Genomic DNA, 12742 nt, shown 5'->3' on the forward strand with positions numbered 1-12742 from the left:
CTCTGATTGGCTCGGTCAGGATTTGGGTGGCTGGGACCCAGGTGGATGTGTTTCTTACACATTTCGGGTAAGTTTAATGTGCTCCCAGGTTGTGAGTCACCGGGATGAAGATGTACCCCTGTTTTCTAAATCGGAGAACCCTGTGCACACGCGGGGGTCAGGCAGGAGGGCCCCCCTCCTGGTCCTGCTCTTGTGGGGCAGAGAATTCTTAGGGCCACCATTCGTTCCTCTGCCGCGGGGTCGGGAGGCTTCAGCTTCTTTGATTCCCTTTCAACACTTCCCAGGATTCTGTCGCATCTGAAGAGGGAAGCAGGGTGCTGGCAGTAACCGGGGCATGCTGACTTTAACCTTTAAAAAAACAAGCTTTATGGTGAAGACCAAAAGGTCTTATAAACCTTAATGAGCGGCATATGTGAAACACATACGTGAATTGCTTGTTTGAAAAATATTTCCCGGCTAGCCTTCAATAGCATAGCCTTATTATTCTAAACGGGGAGCTTGTCTTACCAGAGGACCGAACAAAACCCCAGTTGGAGATAATTATCTTAGCAGAATTCCCCGTGGGTCCCTGGGGAGGGGATGGGGCGGGAGCCTCTGGAACACATGTGCTAACTTAGGCCGCCTTTGTCTACACAACAAACACAAAAGCTGGGCTCTCGGCAGCGAGGAGAATTCCAGCTCCCGAAACGGTGACCTCAGGACTCACTCCGCGGATGGCGAATAGGTTTGTTTCCACGGGTGGGGGCTGGAGGCGGGAAGGTGGGGGTGGAACACACGTGCGTGTCCAAACTCATGTTCCAGGCAGGAGCTGGGAGGCGCGGGGAAAGACATAACGGAGCCAGAAGCCGAAAGACCCAGGCCGTGCCGGCTAATTCGGGCTCGGGGACGTGACTTTGAGCAGATGGCCCACGCTGTGGAGGTCTCAGTTTCTCCGTGTGTGAAATGGGGTCCCTGTGATGATTCCGCGGGATGACAAAAGTGAGGAGAAATGATTTGATCCAGAGTCCCGTGAAGGAAAGCGACCTCTCCCTCTCCTTCAGTCCCTCCCGGAGGCCGCAACCTCACGCGCAACCTGCCTTCACTGCGGAAAAGCAGAGGCTGGAGACGCTGCCCGAAGCAAGGATTTCAGGTTCCCAGAGCTCCCTGTTTCGGGAAGCTATTCAGGTGCCATCACCTGAAGGTTCGGGCGGTCAGCCTTCCCAGCCTGGCACCCCGATGTTCAGGGAAAGTGGGCCACTGGGCCTCAATTAGCTGGGTAATTGCTTCAATTCCCCACTGCTCCCTACCCCTTAATTATCTCCCTGCTGCCCCCCAGTCCTGAGCTGACGAGTGCCACTGAGCCGCCCTTTCCCCAGGCTGGAAGCCACAAGGGGAAGCCACTTCCCTGGGACTTGTCCCACAACTGCAGGCAGCCTGAGGAGAGGCAGGCAGGCCCCATCAGGCCCAAAGCCCTCTTTGATCCCCGTCTTCCCACTCCAGACCTCCTCCAGAAGCTCGGGATAAACCTGGCTGTGGGGGTGTAAGTGGGGCAAGGGGCAGAGCTGGAAGGCTGGGTCGTGGAATGGACCGACCAAGACACTCAGAGGAGTAACCCTGGGCAAAGGACTTGAGTTTCCCCAGCCTCCGTTTTCTCATCTGTAAAATGGGGCTAAGAAGGTCTCTCCGGGAAGATGGTGGTTGTCAGGGTCGAGTAAGTTAATGACTCAGCGCGCATGCGTAGTTAACTGCAGGGGTGCTCTCTTAAACAGCCCCCTTCTCCTTCTCCTTCTTGACTCCTTCCACCAACGATAACTCTTCAGGCCAGTGAGGCAGCTGAGTGATGTCGGAAGTGATGCAGAGCAGGGGCCGTGGGCAGCAAAGCCCCGGACGCGCTTTGCGCCTCAGTTTCCCCACGTACAGCGTTACTCCCTGAGGGCGCGTGCGCCTTCTGATGTTCTATGAGGAGCGAGGAGAGAACCTCCTCCAAACCCTGAGACTCCACCTCCCAGGCATCGCCCCGTGTTCGGCTCCTCTCCTTGCCTCGAACGCACGCACCCTGCATATGTTCCCACCAGGGTAAACAGAGTCATTAACACTTTATCTTAATTGCCACTAATGATGGTAAATTTGCTTGATTACGTAAAACGGGGCTTTCTGGAAACATCCTAAGCTGAACTGGAACATTTAAAATTTCAGCTAATTCCAGCTTTGCAGCTGAACCTAATTGGTCAATTGTGGGTTATTAATGGAGGATCTGACTTCTCCGAGGATAGGCTGCTGGGGACAAATGTGGGCCAGGAGCGAAAGGAAAGGGCCACCACCCAGATGAGGGCAAGGCTGGCAAAGGAAGAACCAGAGGATGGATTTTTCCTTGATTACTCCATCCAATTCTTGCTTCAGCCATTTTCATGGGTTTCCTTAGGTATTCGTGTGGGTTTTTTCCCCCACATTTCATAAAGTGTTTTAAATCCATCAAATTGGCACTTTTATGAAATTTACTAAAAGATTCAGAGTTGGTTTTATCTTCCACCCATCTTCTCACTGTTTCATATACACATTGATCGATTTTATATTAAGGTATCTCTTCCGTTATTTTTTTTAAACCAGAATTCCATTTTGGGTTTTTTGACAACGCTCTCTGATTATAATGCTTAACTTTTCTCATTTAAATTGCTTCCTTTAAAAAAAAAAATTCAATACATTGCCTTGAGGCCCGTGGTAGTGTCTGAATGACAAATGCATATGTGTGTCTGTTTTATTCAACAATCTAAAAGTTAGTTTGTCAGGATCTATGGTTGAAAATTTTAACTTAAAAAAATTGCGACCCTCCGACTCGACTGCTACTTGTGCGGCCACAGTGGAAGGATGAGACGGTGTCCCATGCTTTCTCTTGCCCAGTGCACTCCTCCTTTAGAATGCTGGGAGCAAGCCTCCCAAAACACACAAAGTCAAGGGCTAAAAGGTATTACTGTATATGCTCTTGCCCAAGTAAATCTGACCCTTATGTAGTCACCCTTTCCTTTCTCACTCTCTTTATAAACGGTTTTTATTTATTTGGAGAGAGAGACAGAGAGAGGAGTGCACGTGTGCTCACAAGCGAAGGAGGGGCAGAGAGAGAGAGAGAGAGAATCCCAAACAGGCTCTGCACTGTGACATGGGGCTTGATCTCATGAACCGTGAGATTGTGACATGAGCCGAAATCAAGGGTTGGATGTGTAACTGACTGAGCCACCCAGGTGCCCTTCCTTCTCATACTTTAGGACTTTCCAGTTTATGAAACCCTCTCGAGTTTTTTTCCCAGATGATCCTACGACAGCTTTATGAGGTTGAGGCAGGTCAGTGGTTGGAAGACCCACTTTACAGATGAGCCCACTGAGGCTCACCCTGACTTCCTCCAGCCTCCATTCACATAGATTCAAATCCAGCTCTTTTGAGTCAGAAACACCAGCTGCTCTGCCAACATAGGAGGCTGTCAAGTTCGAGAAGACCACAAAAGGAAGGCGGCCGTGGAGGGAGGGGCTCAGGTTATCAGCCCTCCACCCTGAGGTCCGTGGCGTCACTCCCTCCGTCTCCTTTAGAAAACGATGACTGTGAGTTTGTCCACATGGGACCTGTTATGGACTGACTTACGCGCCCCCACCTCCCCCCGCAAGTCGTGGGTGGAAACCCTAACCCCCATGTGATTGTATTTGGAGACAGGGCCCTTAAAGAGGCTGTATGGGTGAGGCCCAGATCCAATATGGCTGGTGTCCTTATAAAGAGAGGAAGGGACACCAGGGACTTGAACTCACAGAGAAAAGGCCATGTGAGGACACAACACGAAGATAGCTGTCTACAAGCCAAGGAGAGAGGTGTCGGGAGAAACCAACCTGGCCCACACCTTGACCTTGATCCTCAAGCCTCCAGAACTGTGAGTAATCAGTTTCTGTTGTTTAAACCACCATCTGTGGTATTTTGTCCTGGTGGTCTGAACAGACCAACCCAGGGTCCGCCCGGTCACTTTGTGTCTCTCCCTGCCGACACTCTGGCAGGGCCGGGGCGGGGGAGCAGGTTGGGATGGCTCAAAATGCTAAAAACTAGTCACCTTAGAGCACTTTGTTTCAACCCCACTGCGGGAACAGGGCTGCCCCTGGGTATGCAGGACCCTTTGCAAACATTTTTTTGCTGGGAGATTCATGCGCCCACATGAGACCCAACGGGTCTCATACTCGTGGTGTTACTGCAAACATCAAATTAAAGGACCCTGAACTATCACTCCTCGGGGAAATACAGGGGTAGGTTCCTGAGAGCCTCTGGTCACATTTTTGTGAGCCGATCACCGCATAACCTTGTTTTATGCGCTTCTGTTTAAAGACAACTTATTCAATACGTATTGTTGATTGATTAACATTGAGCTCATGTCCAACGGCACTGCAACTCATGCCTGAACCCGTGTCCTCTCTGTTAGGCACGTCACGGCCTTCTCATACTCAGGAACACTAAGAGACTTCAGCACGGTGCTTGTGGTGAACAGGATTTTAAACAGTGAAATCACCAAGAAAAAGCACAAAAATTCAGGAAAAAAGAAAGCGACACTAAATGTAATTGAAAAAGACACTTTTTCGGGGCACCTGGGTGGCTCAGTCGGTTAAGCATCTGACCAGCTCAGGTCATGATCTCAGGGTTCGTGAGTTCGAGTCCCGCTTTGGGTGAGCTCGAGCCCTGCGTCGGGTGAGCCCCGCTTCTCTCTCTCTGCCCCTTGTTCACTTGTGCCCTCTCTCTCCCTCAAAAAAAAAAAGACACTTTTTTATAGTACAAGAGCTGAGACCAGATAGGCCATTGTCTTATCCAACCTCAGCTGGTGGGAATGTGCACACTGGGTGACTCGAGTTTTTTACCACTCTGCACATTCATGCAAATAACTGCAAAAGCACCTTGGGTATTGGGGGGCACCTGGGTGGCTCAGTCAGTTAAGTGTCCGACTTAGCATTCCTAGAATGTAATCTCTTTCAAAGTTGACCTTGCCTTTCACACACTGCTAGGTTACTGGCTCAGGTCATGATCTCACAGTGTGTGAGTTCAAGCCCCACATCGGGCTCTGCACTAACAGTGTGGAGCCTGCTTGGGATTCTCTCTCTTTCACTCTCTCTGCCCCTCTCCCATTCTCTCTCTCTCTTTCTCCCTCACAATAAATAAATAAACTTTAAAAATAAAGCACCTTGGGTATTGGTTTTGGGGCTACAAATAAATTTAGTGAGGAAGAAAATTTGCAAATATAGAACATGTAAATAATGAGGATCAACCATATAATGGCTTCTTGATGAAGATTTTGAATGATAGTAGAAAAGAGGTACTTATACGTTTGTTTATCACCTTTTTAAATTTTTTAAAACATTTTTGCTTATTTTTGAGAGATAGAGTGCAAGCAGGGGATGGGGAGAGAGAGAGGCAGAATCTGAAGCAGGCTCCAGGTTCTGAGCGGTCAGCAGAGAACCTGACGTGGGGCTTGAACTCACAGACAGTGAGATCATGACCTGAGCCCGAGTCAGACGCTCAACCGACTGAGCCACCCAGGTGCCCTTGTTTGTTTGTCATCTAATCAGTGCTGCTGAAGATTCCCAATTAGTGTCCGAGCACCGTCTGTGACTGCTGAGATCTAGGGATCATTTCAACAGGGTCTTTACTAACAAACGCTTGGTTCCTGGTTAGTTGCCGATCTCCCACTTAAAGAAAAAGAAGAAACACTATCAGTGCTCACAACACTATGGCTCGTCAGGATGTGCTTGTATGGAAACCATCTAGAACCTCTTGCCCTTGCAGTTTCCTGATACCCTTTGTCGAAGGCTGGTTCCATCATCACCAGTGTAAGTCTCATACAGGAAGATGTAATTGATAGCTCATGTTCCGGTCATGTTAAATTTACTGTTCAGAATTTTGTAACCTAATCGTAGGATCTTGAGGTCTGTGTGTCATTATCACTGCATTCCAAGAATGTAATCTCTTTCAATGCCGACCTTGCCTTTCACACACTGCTAGCAGTGGGGAGGATGGGCAAAGGACCTGTGGCACAAGAAACGTCTGTTTTCATCTTTCACAGCTTAATATCACCTGGGGAGAGCATACATCCCACATCAACTGGAGGCAAGAGAGGACATTGATTGGAAGGTCCCATTTGGTTTGTGTAGCAACTGTCTTCAGAAGGCCCAGGAGAAGACAAGAGCAGCCACCCACAGAGGACAGCTTGGTAAATGGTATGGAGCCTGTGGAGGGGGCGGATTGCCACTCAGGGTGCCAACAGTGGGGATGCAAGGGTAAAGGTTGTCTGCTGCCCTCCCCCCACACCTCTGTTGGGTAGAGTAGATTGCAGGAGGCACTGTGATGGGAATATGAGTAGTCAGGAGTGCATGGTACATGGGCCCATATGTGCAGCTCAAGCCTAAGGGTCAGCAAGGATATCCCAGAACCCTGAAGTCCTCCTATGTCTATTGTGAATCACCCCAAATCAACCTGAAGCCTCCATGTTGGCAGTCCATTCTTATGTGATTCTAGAAAAGAAATACAATGATGGCAACAAGAGTGATCTGGTCACCAGGCTGCCCTTCTGGGGCTGACAATAACCATAGGAACCCCAAACAACCCCGTGGGTACAAGGCTTAGAGTTCCTCAAGGCATCTGATCAACCTTGTATGTGGGGTTGGGGGGGAAAGAGGGATTAGAAGGTCAGAAAACACCCCAATGGGGAGAAATGAATGCTAGAGCCCTCCCCAACGGCTCTGCCAGCCTCCAGCATCCCAGGCATGAAAGAGGGTAGGACTCAGATAATTTTGAGAAGGCGTTCCAAGTGTAAGAGGAGCGATCAGGGTGTTGCAGTAGTGCAGACAAGAGCTTACGGAGGCCACACATTTCCGTTATGAGTATAAACCAGCAGATTTCTTTTGGAAGACATGGGGTAGAAACTACCAAAGCTACACCTACATACACCTTACGATCAGCAGTTCCTCTCCTGGCTGTGTATTCAATAAAAATACAGCTCACTAAAGGATGTGTGCAAAAATACTCACAGCAGCATCATTTATAATAGTAAAAACTGGAAACAGCTCAAGCGTCCATCAACAGTAGACTGGGTAAATAAATCGTGGCATATTCATACAATGGTACACTATGTAACAGTGAGAGAAATCTACCCACAACAACATGGATTAATTTCCCAGACGTTATGTTGAGTTAAGAAGCCAGCACAAAAGAATACATACTGTATTGTTCCATTTGTACCAAGTTCAAAAACAGGAAAAACTAATATATTACGCTGGAGGTCAGATGCAGGTTACCTTGGGGAGGTATTAATTGGGAAGGGGCACAAGGGAGTGTTCTGGGGGTCCTGGAAATTTTCTACAGCTTGATTTGTGTGTGGTTACGTGGGGGCGTACATATGTAAAAACTTACGGAGCTGTGCATTTTTTATACCCTCTGTATGTAAGATATATGTCAATTATAAATCCTAAAAGGTGTGTGTGGGGTGTGTGTGTGTGTGTGTGTGTGTGTGCATGTGAGAGAGAGAAAGGGGGGAGGGCTGGAGGGGGCTGGACCAAATTGGTGGCAATGGGGATGGTGAGCCATGAACTAGTTAACTGGAGAGATGTTAGGTGCTAGGGCCTAACTTTAACCATACAAAATGTGTCTCACTGTCCTCATAAAGGAGGAAACAGGCTCAGAGAAAGTAGGTGGCCAAGTAGGGACTTGAGCCCCACGCTGCTTAATTCCAAGTCTGGGAGCATCCACTCCCGCTGTGGCCACATGCTCAGGGAATGTGATCCTATTTTCTGTTCTTGGGTGGCCACTGATCCCTCTAGGCTGGTCATGACAATCCAATTCTACTTGCCAGAGAGTAGTTTAGGGTTGGCAGGGGACCAAGATCTTCTCAATTAGATGTGAAGAGCAGTCCTCCGGGGGTTTCCAAGAAAGTTGTCCTTGCTTTTAAAAGGAGACATGGGGAATGCACACTTCTTTTCTATCTATGGGCATTGTTGTGTCTGGATGTGTTGGCTGGTTGCTCAGCTGACATTTCTAGAGTTCGAGGGGACTAGCTAAAGCCAAGGCTGACACCCTGAGGGGGAGTAGAGAGATGGGACATATCTGGACACTCATGATACCTCTAGCCACTACAGTAGCCAGTCTAGACCACCCTACCTCAGGACTTTTCTAGTCCTTCGGATTACAGTGAACACTGTGAAGAATGCTTCCCGCCCTTTGGGATCTAATATGTCGGCTGTTCTAACAGCATTTGTGCAAACACCAAAGCAAGCCCATGTGAAGGGTTGGGAGCCAGGTGGTCAAGGAGGATTTCAGGATGATCGTATGGCTACAGGGCAGCTTTGAAGGATACACATGATCGGAGCAGGGGAGAGTGGCAGAGGGAAGGCCAGGAGGAGGAGGATTTCGCAGCATGGGACATAGACAGGTGCTATTGGTGCCTTGTGCTACATGCCCTTGGCCAACTGTCAGTTCCACTGCTGGACAGTTCCTGTGCATGCTGACTGCTTCCTATCTCAAGCACACACTGCATTTCCTAGCTCCGTAACTGGGAGCTCCTTCATCTTAGGAGTCTGTGTGTGTGTGTGTGTGTGTGTGTGTGTGTGTGTGTGTGTTTGCAGGGGGTTAATGCTTGAAGATCAACCCTGTGGTAGGCAGCTTCTAAGATGGCTCCCAGTGACCTCTGCCCCCGTGTTGTACCAGAGTTGATCGGGTGGCCAACAGTGAACCACAAAAGTAATAGTGTGTCATTTCCAAGATTAGGTGATAAGACTACGGATGCCATCTTAGGGGCTCGTTCTCGTCCTCTCTCTCAGGTCACTCACTCTGGATGAAGCTATGTTGCGAGCAGCCCTATGGAGAGGCCCCTAAGGCAAGGAACTGAGGTCTCTTGCCCACAGCTGTGTGAGGCTGTCATTTGGAAGTGGACCCTTCAGCCCTGGCCAAGCTTTCAGAGTCGGCAGCCCCAGCAGACAGTCTGACTGTGACCTCATGAGAGACCCTGAGCTGGAACCATCCAGCTGAGCCAGTCCTAGATTCCTCACCCAGAGACACTGTGAGATAATAAATGTATGTTGTTGTAAGCCAGTAAATTCTGGGCTGCAAAACTGTTCCTCAGCATTAGATAACAAATCCAATTCTTAACCAATGAGAGATAGAAATACATGCCTCAGCCTTTCATCCTTTGGGGGAATAATTCTGTATCATGATTCAGAGGGTTCCCAATGGATCGGGTCTTCGTTACCATGGTGAAAACCAGCTCAACAACACACCTCTTTCTAACTTTCCCCCTAATCCTGTCTCCTCCTCGCTCCGGCTTGCCAGGATCATTTCCCAAATGAGCAAACTGCACTCGAATACTTGTCTCAGGCTCCGCTTCGGAGGGAACTCTAACTAAGACAAAGGACTTCATGTTCAATGGCTTAGAAGCTGGAATATGAAAACTCCATGAGGGGTAGGGGAGACGGGACTGGTTGGTATGAAAGTTTTGAGGAGTATTCATGGGCAGCGCAAAGTTCCAGATTACTTCACTCTCCTGTGAAGACTAGACCAGTCCTCTTAGCCTACCTGAAGGGGCCGGGGGCTGTGCTCCCCACATCTTTAGCAGCAGGGTGGGAGGAGGTCAGGGGGGTGCATCTCGGTTCTCCTACCAACTTGCTCTATTCAGAAGTTCTCTTTACCTCTCTGGGCCTTGTTCCCTCATCTTAAACGGGGCTGGTGCCACTCACTGCTCTAGACCCCGGGAAGACTCATGAGGGAAGAACCGCTAAGTGGTGAGGGCGCCTGACGTGGTCTCAAAGCCCCTTGCACCCCGATCCCCTGGGACCAGCACCTCGGGGTGCTTCCGAGGGGAGAGTGACCTGGTTTTCGAACCACATCAAAATCGTGCAGGCTGGGAATGGGCCCGGCTGTCAACATTAAGATCTATGTGCTCATCCTTCTGCCATGTCGCTCAGAGATGGGATGGGAGGGGCAGACTTCTCACGTTGGAAAGTGACAGCATCATTTCCTAATTATCACATTTGGGGGAACAGATGGGGAAGCATGTGGAGGAATTATGGGCTTTTTTAAAAGGGGGGGGGCATGTTTTCTAAAGAAAGTTGCCACAGAACATTTCTACCCTGTCGTCCTGAAAGCATTTGGGGTTTACGAGGCAGTTAGTAAAAAGGATGCTTTTTTACAGATGAGGAAACAGAAGTGGAGGGCGGGGGCTGGGCAAACACTTACTGAACACCTGCAGTGTGCCAGGCATTTCGTATTATCAATACACGTAAGGTTTATAGCAACTCTGGGCACCTGGGTGGCTCGGTCGGTTGAGTGCCCGACTCTTGATTTCGGCTCAGGACATGACCTCAGGGTTCATGGGTTCGAGCCCCACATCAGGCTCTGTGCTGACGCACGGAGTCTGCTTGGGGTTCTGTCACTCCCTCTCTCTCTCTCCCTCGCTCTGCCCCCTCCCCCTTGTTCTCTACCTCTCTCTCAAAATAAATAAGAATAAACTTTAAGAAAAAGGTTTACCGTAACCCTGAGAGCTAGGCATTATGACCCGCTTCGAAAACAAGAAAACAGAGGCTCAGCTATCGAGAAGCAGAGCTGGGATTTGACCCCGGGGTTGTCTGGCCCCAAAGGCTCCAAAGACCCCTTTGCCACGTGGAAACGAACGTCCTCATACTCCTGGGTCAGTGTGCAGGTGGACATACAAAGGTCTGGCACAGTTCCTCAAAAAGTTAAACACAAAATCGCCATCTGACCCAGAAAGTTCACAACACGGGAGACACCCGAGAGAATCACAACCGAGGACTCAAACGGACCCTTGCACACCAGTGTTCACAGCGGCCTCATGCACAGCCGCCAGAAGGTGGAAATGACTCAAGTGTCCGTCAACAGATGAATCGGCAAACAAAATGTGATGCACGCACACCACACGAGTACTATTCAGCCATAAAAAGAGATGAAATCCTAAGGGACGACAGCACGGATGAACCTTGCAGACATTATGCTGAGAGGAATAAGCCAGACGCGGGAGGACAACACGCCACTTCTCCGCGGTGCCTGGAACAGGCGAAGACACGCAGACAGAAAGTGGGGGCTGGGCAGGGCGTCACGAGGACTTGTTGTTGATCGGGTACGGTTTCGGTTCGGAACGATGAAAGTTTTCTGGAGACAGACAGTGGAGGTGCTCGTACGCATTGTGAGCATACTGAATGCATGTTACTGAATTTACACTTAAAAATGGTTCATGGGGCGCCTGGGTGGCTCAGTCGGTTAAGCGGCCGACTTCGGCTCAGGTCATGATCTCGCGGTCTGTGAGTTCGAGCCCCACGTCGGGCTCTGTGCTGACGGCTCAGAGCCCAGAGCCTGTTTCAGATTCCGTGTCTCCCTCTCTCCCTGCCCCTCCCCTGCTCATACTCTGCCTGTCTCTCTCAAAAGTACACATTAAAAAGAATTATTTGAAAATGGTTACAATGGCAAAACTTCACGCTGTGTCTCTTTTACCACACTCGAGAAACAAAAGCCTTGGCACAGGGCGGATTTCTGCTCGGAGTGTTGTGGGAGCCTGGGCGGCGGGAGTTGGACTCTGACGGGACACATCTGGGTGGCCTCCTGGAAGAAGCAAGATCGACGTCTACGTTACAGACGTAATGGGGACAAGGCTGGGAAGGAGTGGGCTGGGCGACTCTGGAGGACTCTGAGGGCCGAGAAGTGCCCACCTGCACCCGAGGCCGAACGGAGGGGAAACAGCACGGTGTGGCACAGAGACGCCTCCTCAACGTAAATGGAGCCAAGAAAGGCAGCACCAAGTGATACCCTGCGACAGCTCAAACCTCCTACCGTCTGTCATCACCACCGCCTGGTCTCTTCGCCCTCGGATAGGCTGGCCATGCGCCTTCCTCCACTCCCTGTGGCCTCTGCTGCTGAGACCAGCTCGAGGTCCATCCGCACAGATACACCGGATGTCGGCTTTTCCAGGTTTCGAATCACTGCCCTGGGCCGCATCCCCGGAAAGCGCTAATAGCCACACAGGTTCAGGAAGGAGGATTTGCTCCTAATTATCTAGGAGTCATATTTATTGGGGGTAGAGTCTGAAAGTTTGTGTCTCTCCAAAGTTCATATGTTGAAATGAATTTCCAAGGTGATGCTATTAGGAGGTGGGACCCTCGGAGGGTGATGGGGGCGCGAAGGTAGAACCCTCATGAATGGGATCAGTGTCCTCAGGAAAACGGCCTGAGAAAGCTCTCTATCCCCTTCCTACGTGTGAGGACACCCCAAAAAAGTTTGCGAGCCAATGGGGCACCCGGGTGGCTCAGTCGATTGAGCATCAGACTTTGACTCGGGTCGTGATCTCACCGTTGGTGAGTTCGGGCCCCGCGTCGGGCTCTGTGCTGACAGCTCAGAGCCTGGAGCCTGCTCTGGATTCTGTGTCTCCCTCTCTCTCTCTCTCTACCCCTCCCCTGTTCGTTCTCTCTCTCTCTCTCTCTCTCTCTCTGTCTCTTTCTCTCTCAAAAATAAACATTAAAAAAAATGTTAAAAGAAAGGAAGAAAGAAAGAAAGAAAAGTCTGTGAGCTGAAACCGGACCCACTTGACTGTGCTTGTACCCTGATCTCAGACTCACCATGGACGGCTTCCCACGTGCAGGCACCACGTGCATAGCACTGTTCCTCATATCCGTGTGGCACGTCACAGTTACAAAGATTTCACCCCTTGTATCCTTTGATCCCTTGAACACACGGCGAAGGAACTATTATCATCTCC

The 12742-nt window shown here is 50.0% G+C and overlaps 1 long non-coding RNA gene across 1 annotated transcript; it reads left to right on the top strand.

The window, feature by feature from the left end:
- The first annotated feature begins 576 nt into the window (after window positions 1-576).
- On the top strand, window positions 577-9080 carry LOC147582249 (uncharacterized). Its single transcript, XR_015248684.1, has 3 exons — window positions 577-724; window positions 6056-6209; window positions 8805-9080. It is a non-coding gene; the product is annotated as an uncharacterized LOC147582249 (long non-coding RNA).
- Window positions 9081-12742: the final 3662 nt, after the last annotated feature.

This window comes from Puma concolor, chromosome A3 (genome assembly GCF_028749965.1).
Source record: "Puma concolor isolate L17-30 chromosome A3, mPumCon1.1.hap2, whole genome shotgun sequence".
NCBI classification, from domain to species: Eukaryota; Metazoa; Chordata; class Mammalia; order Carnivora; family Felidae; genus Puma; species Puma concolor.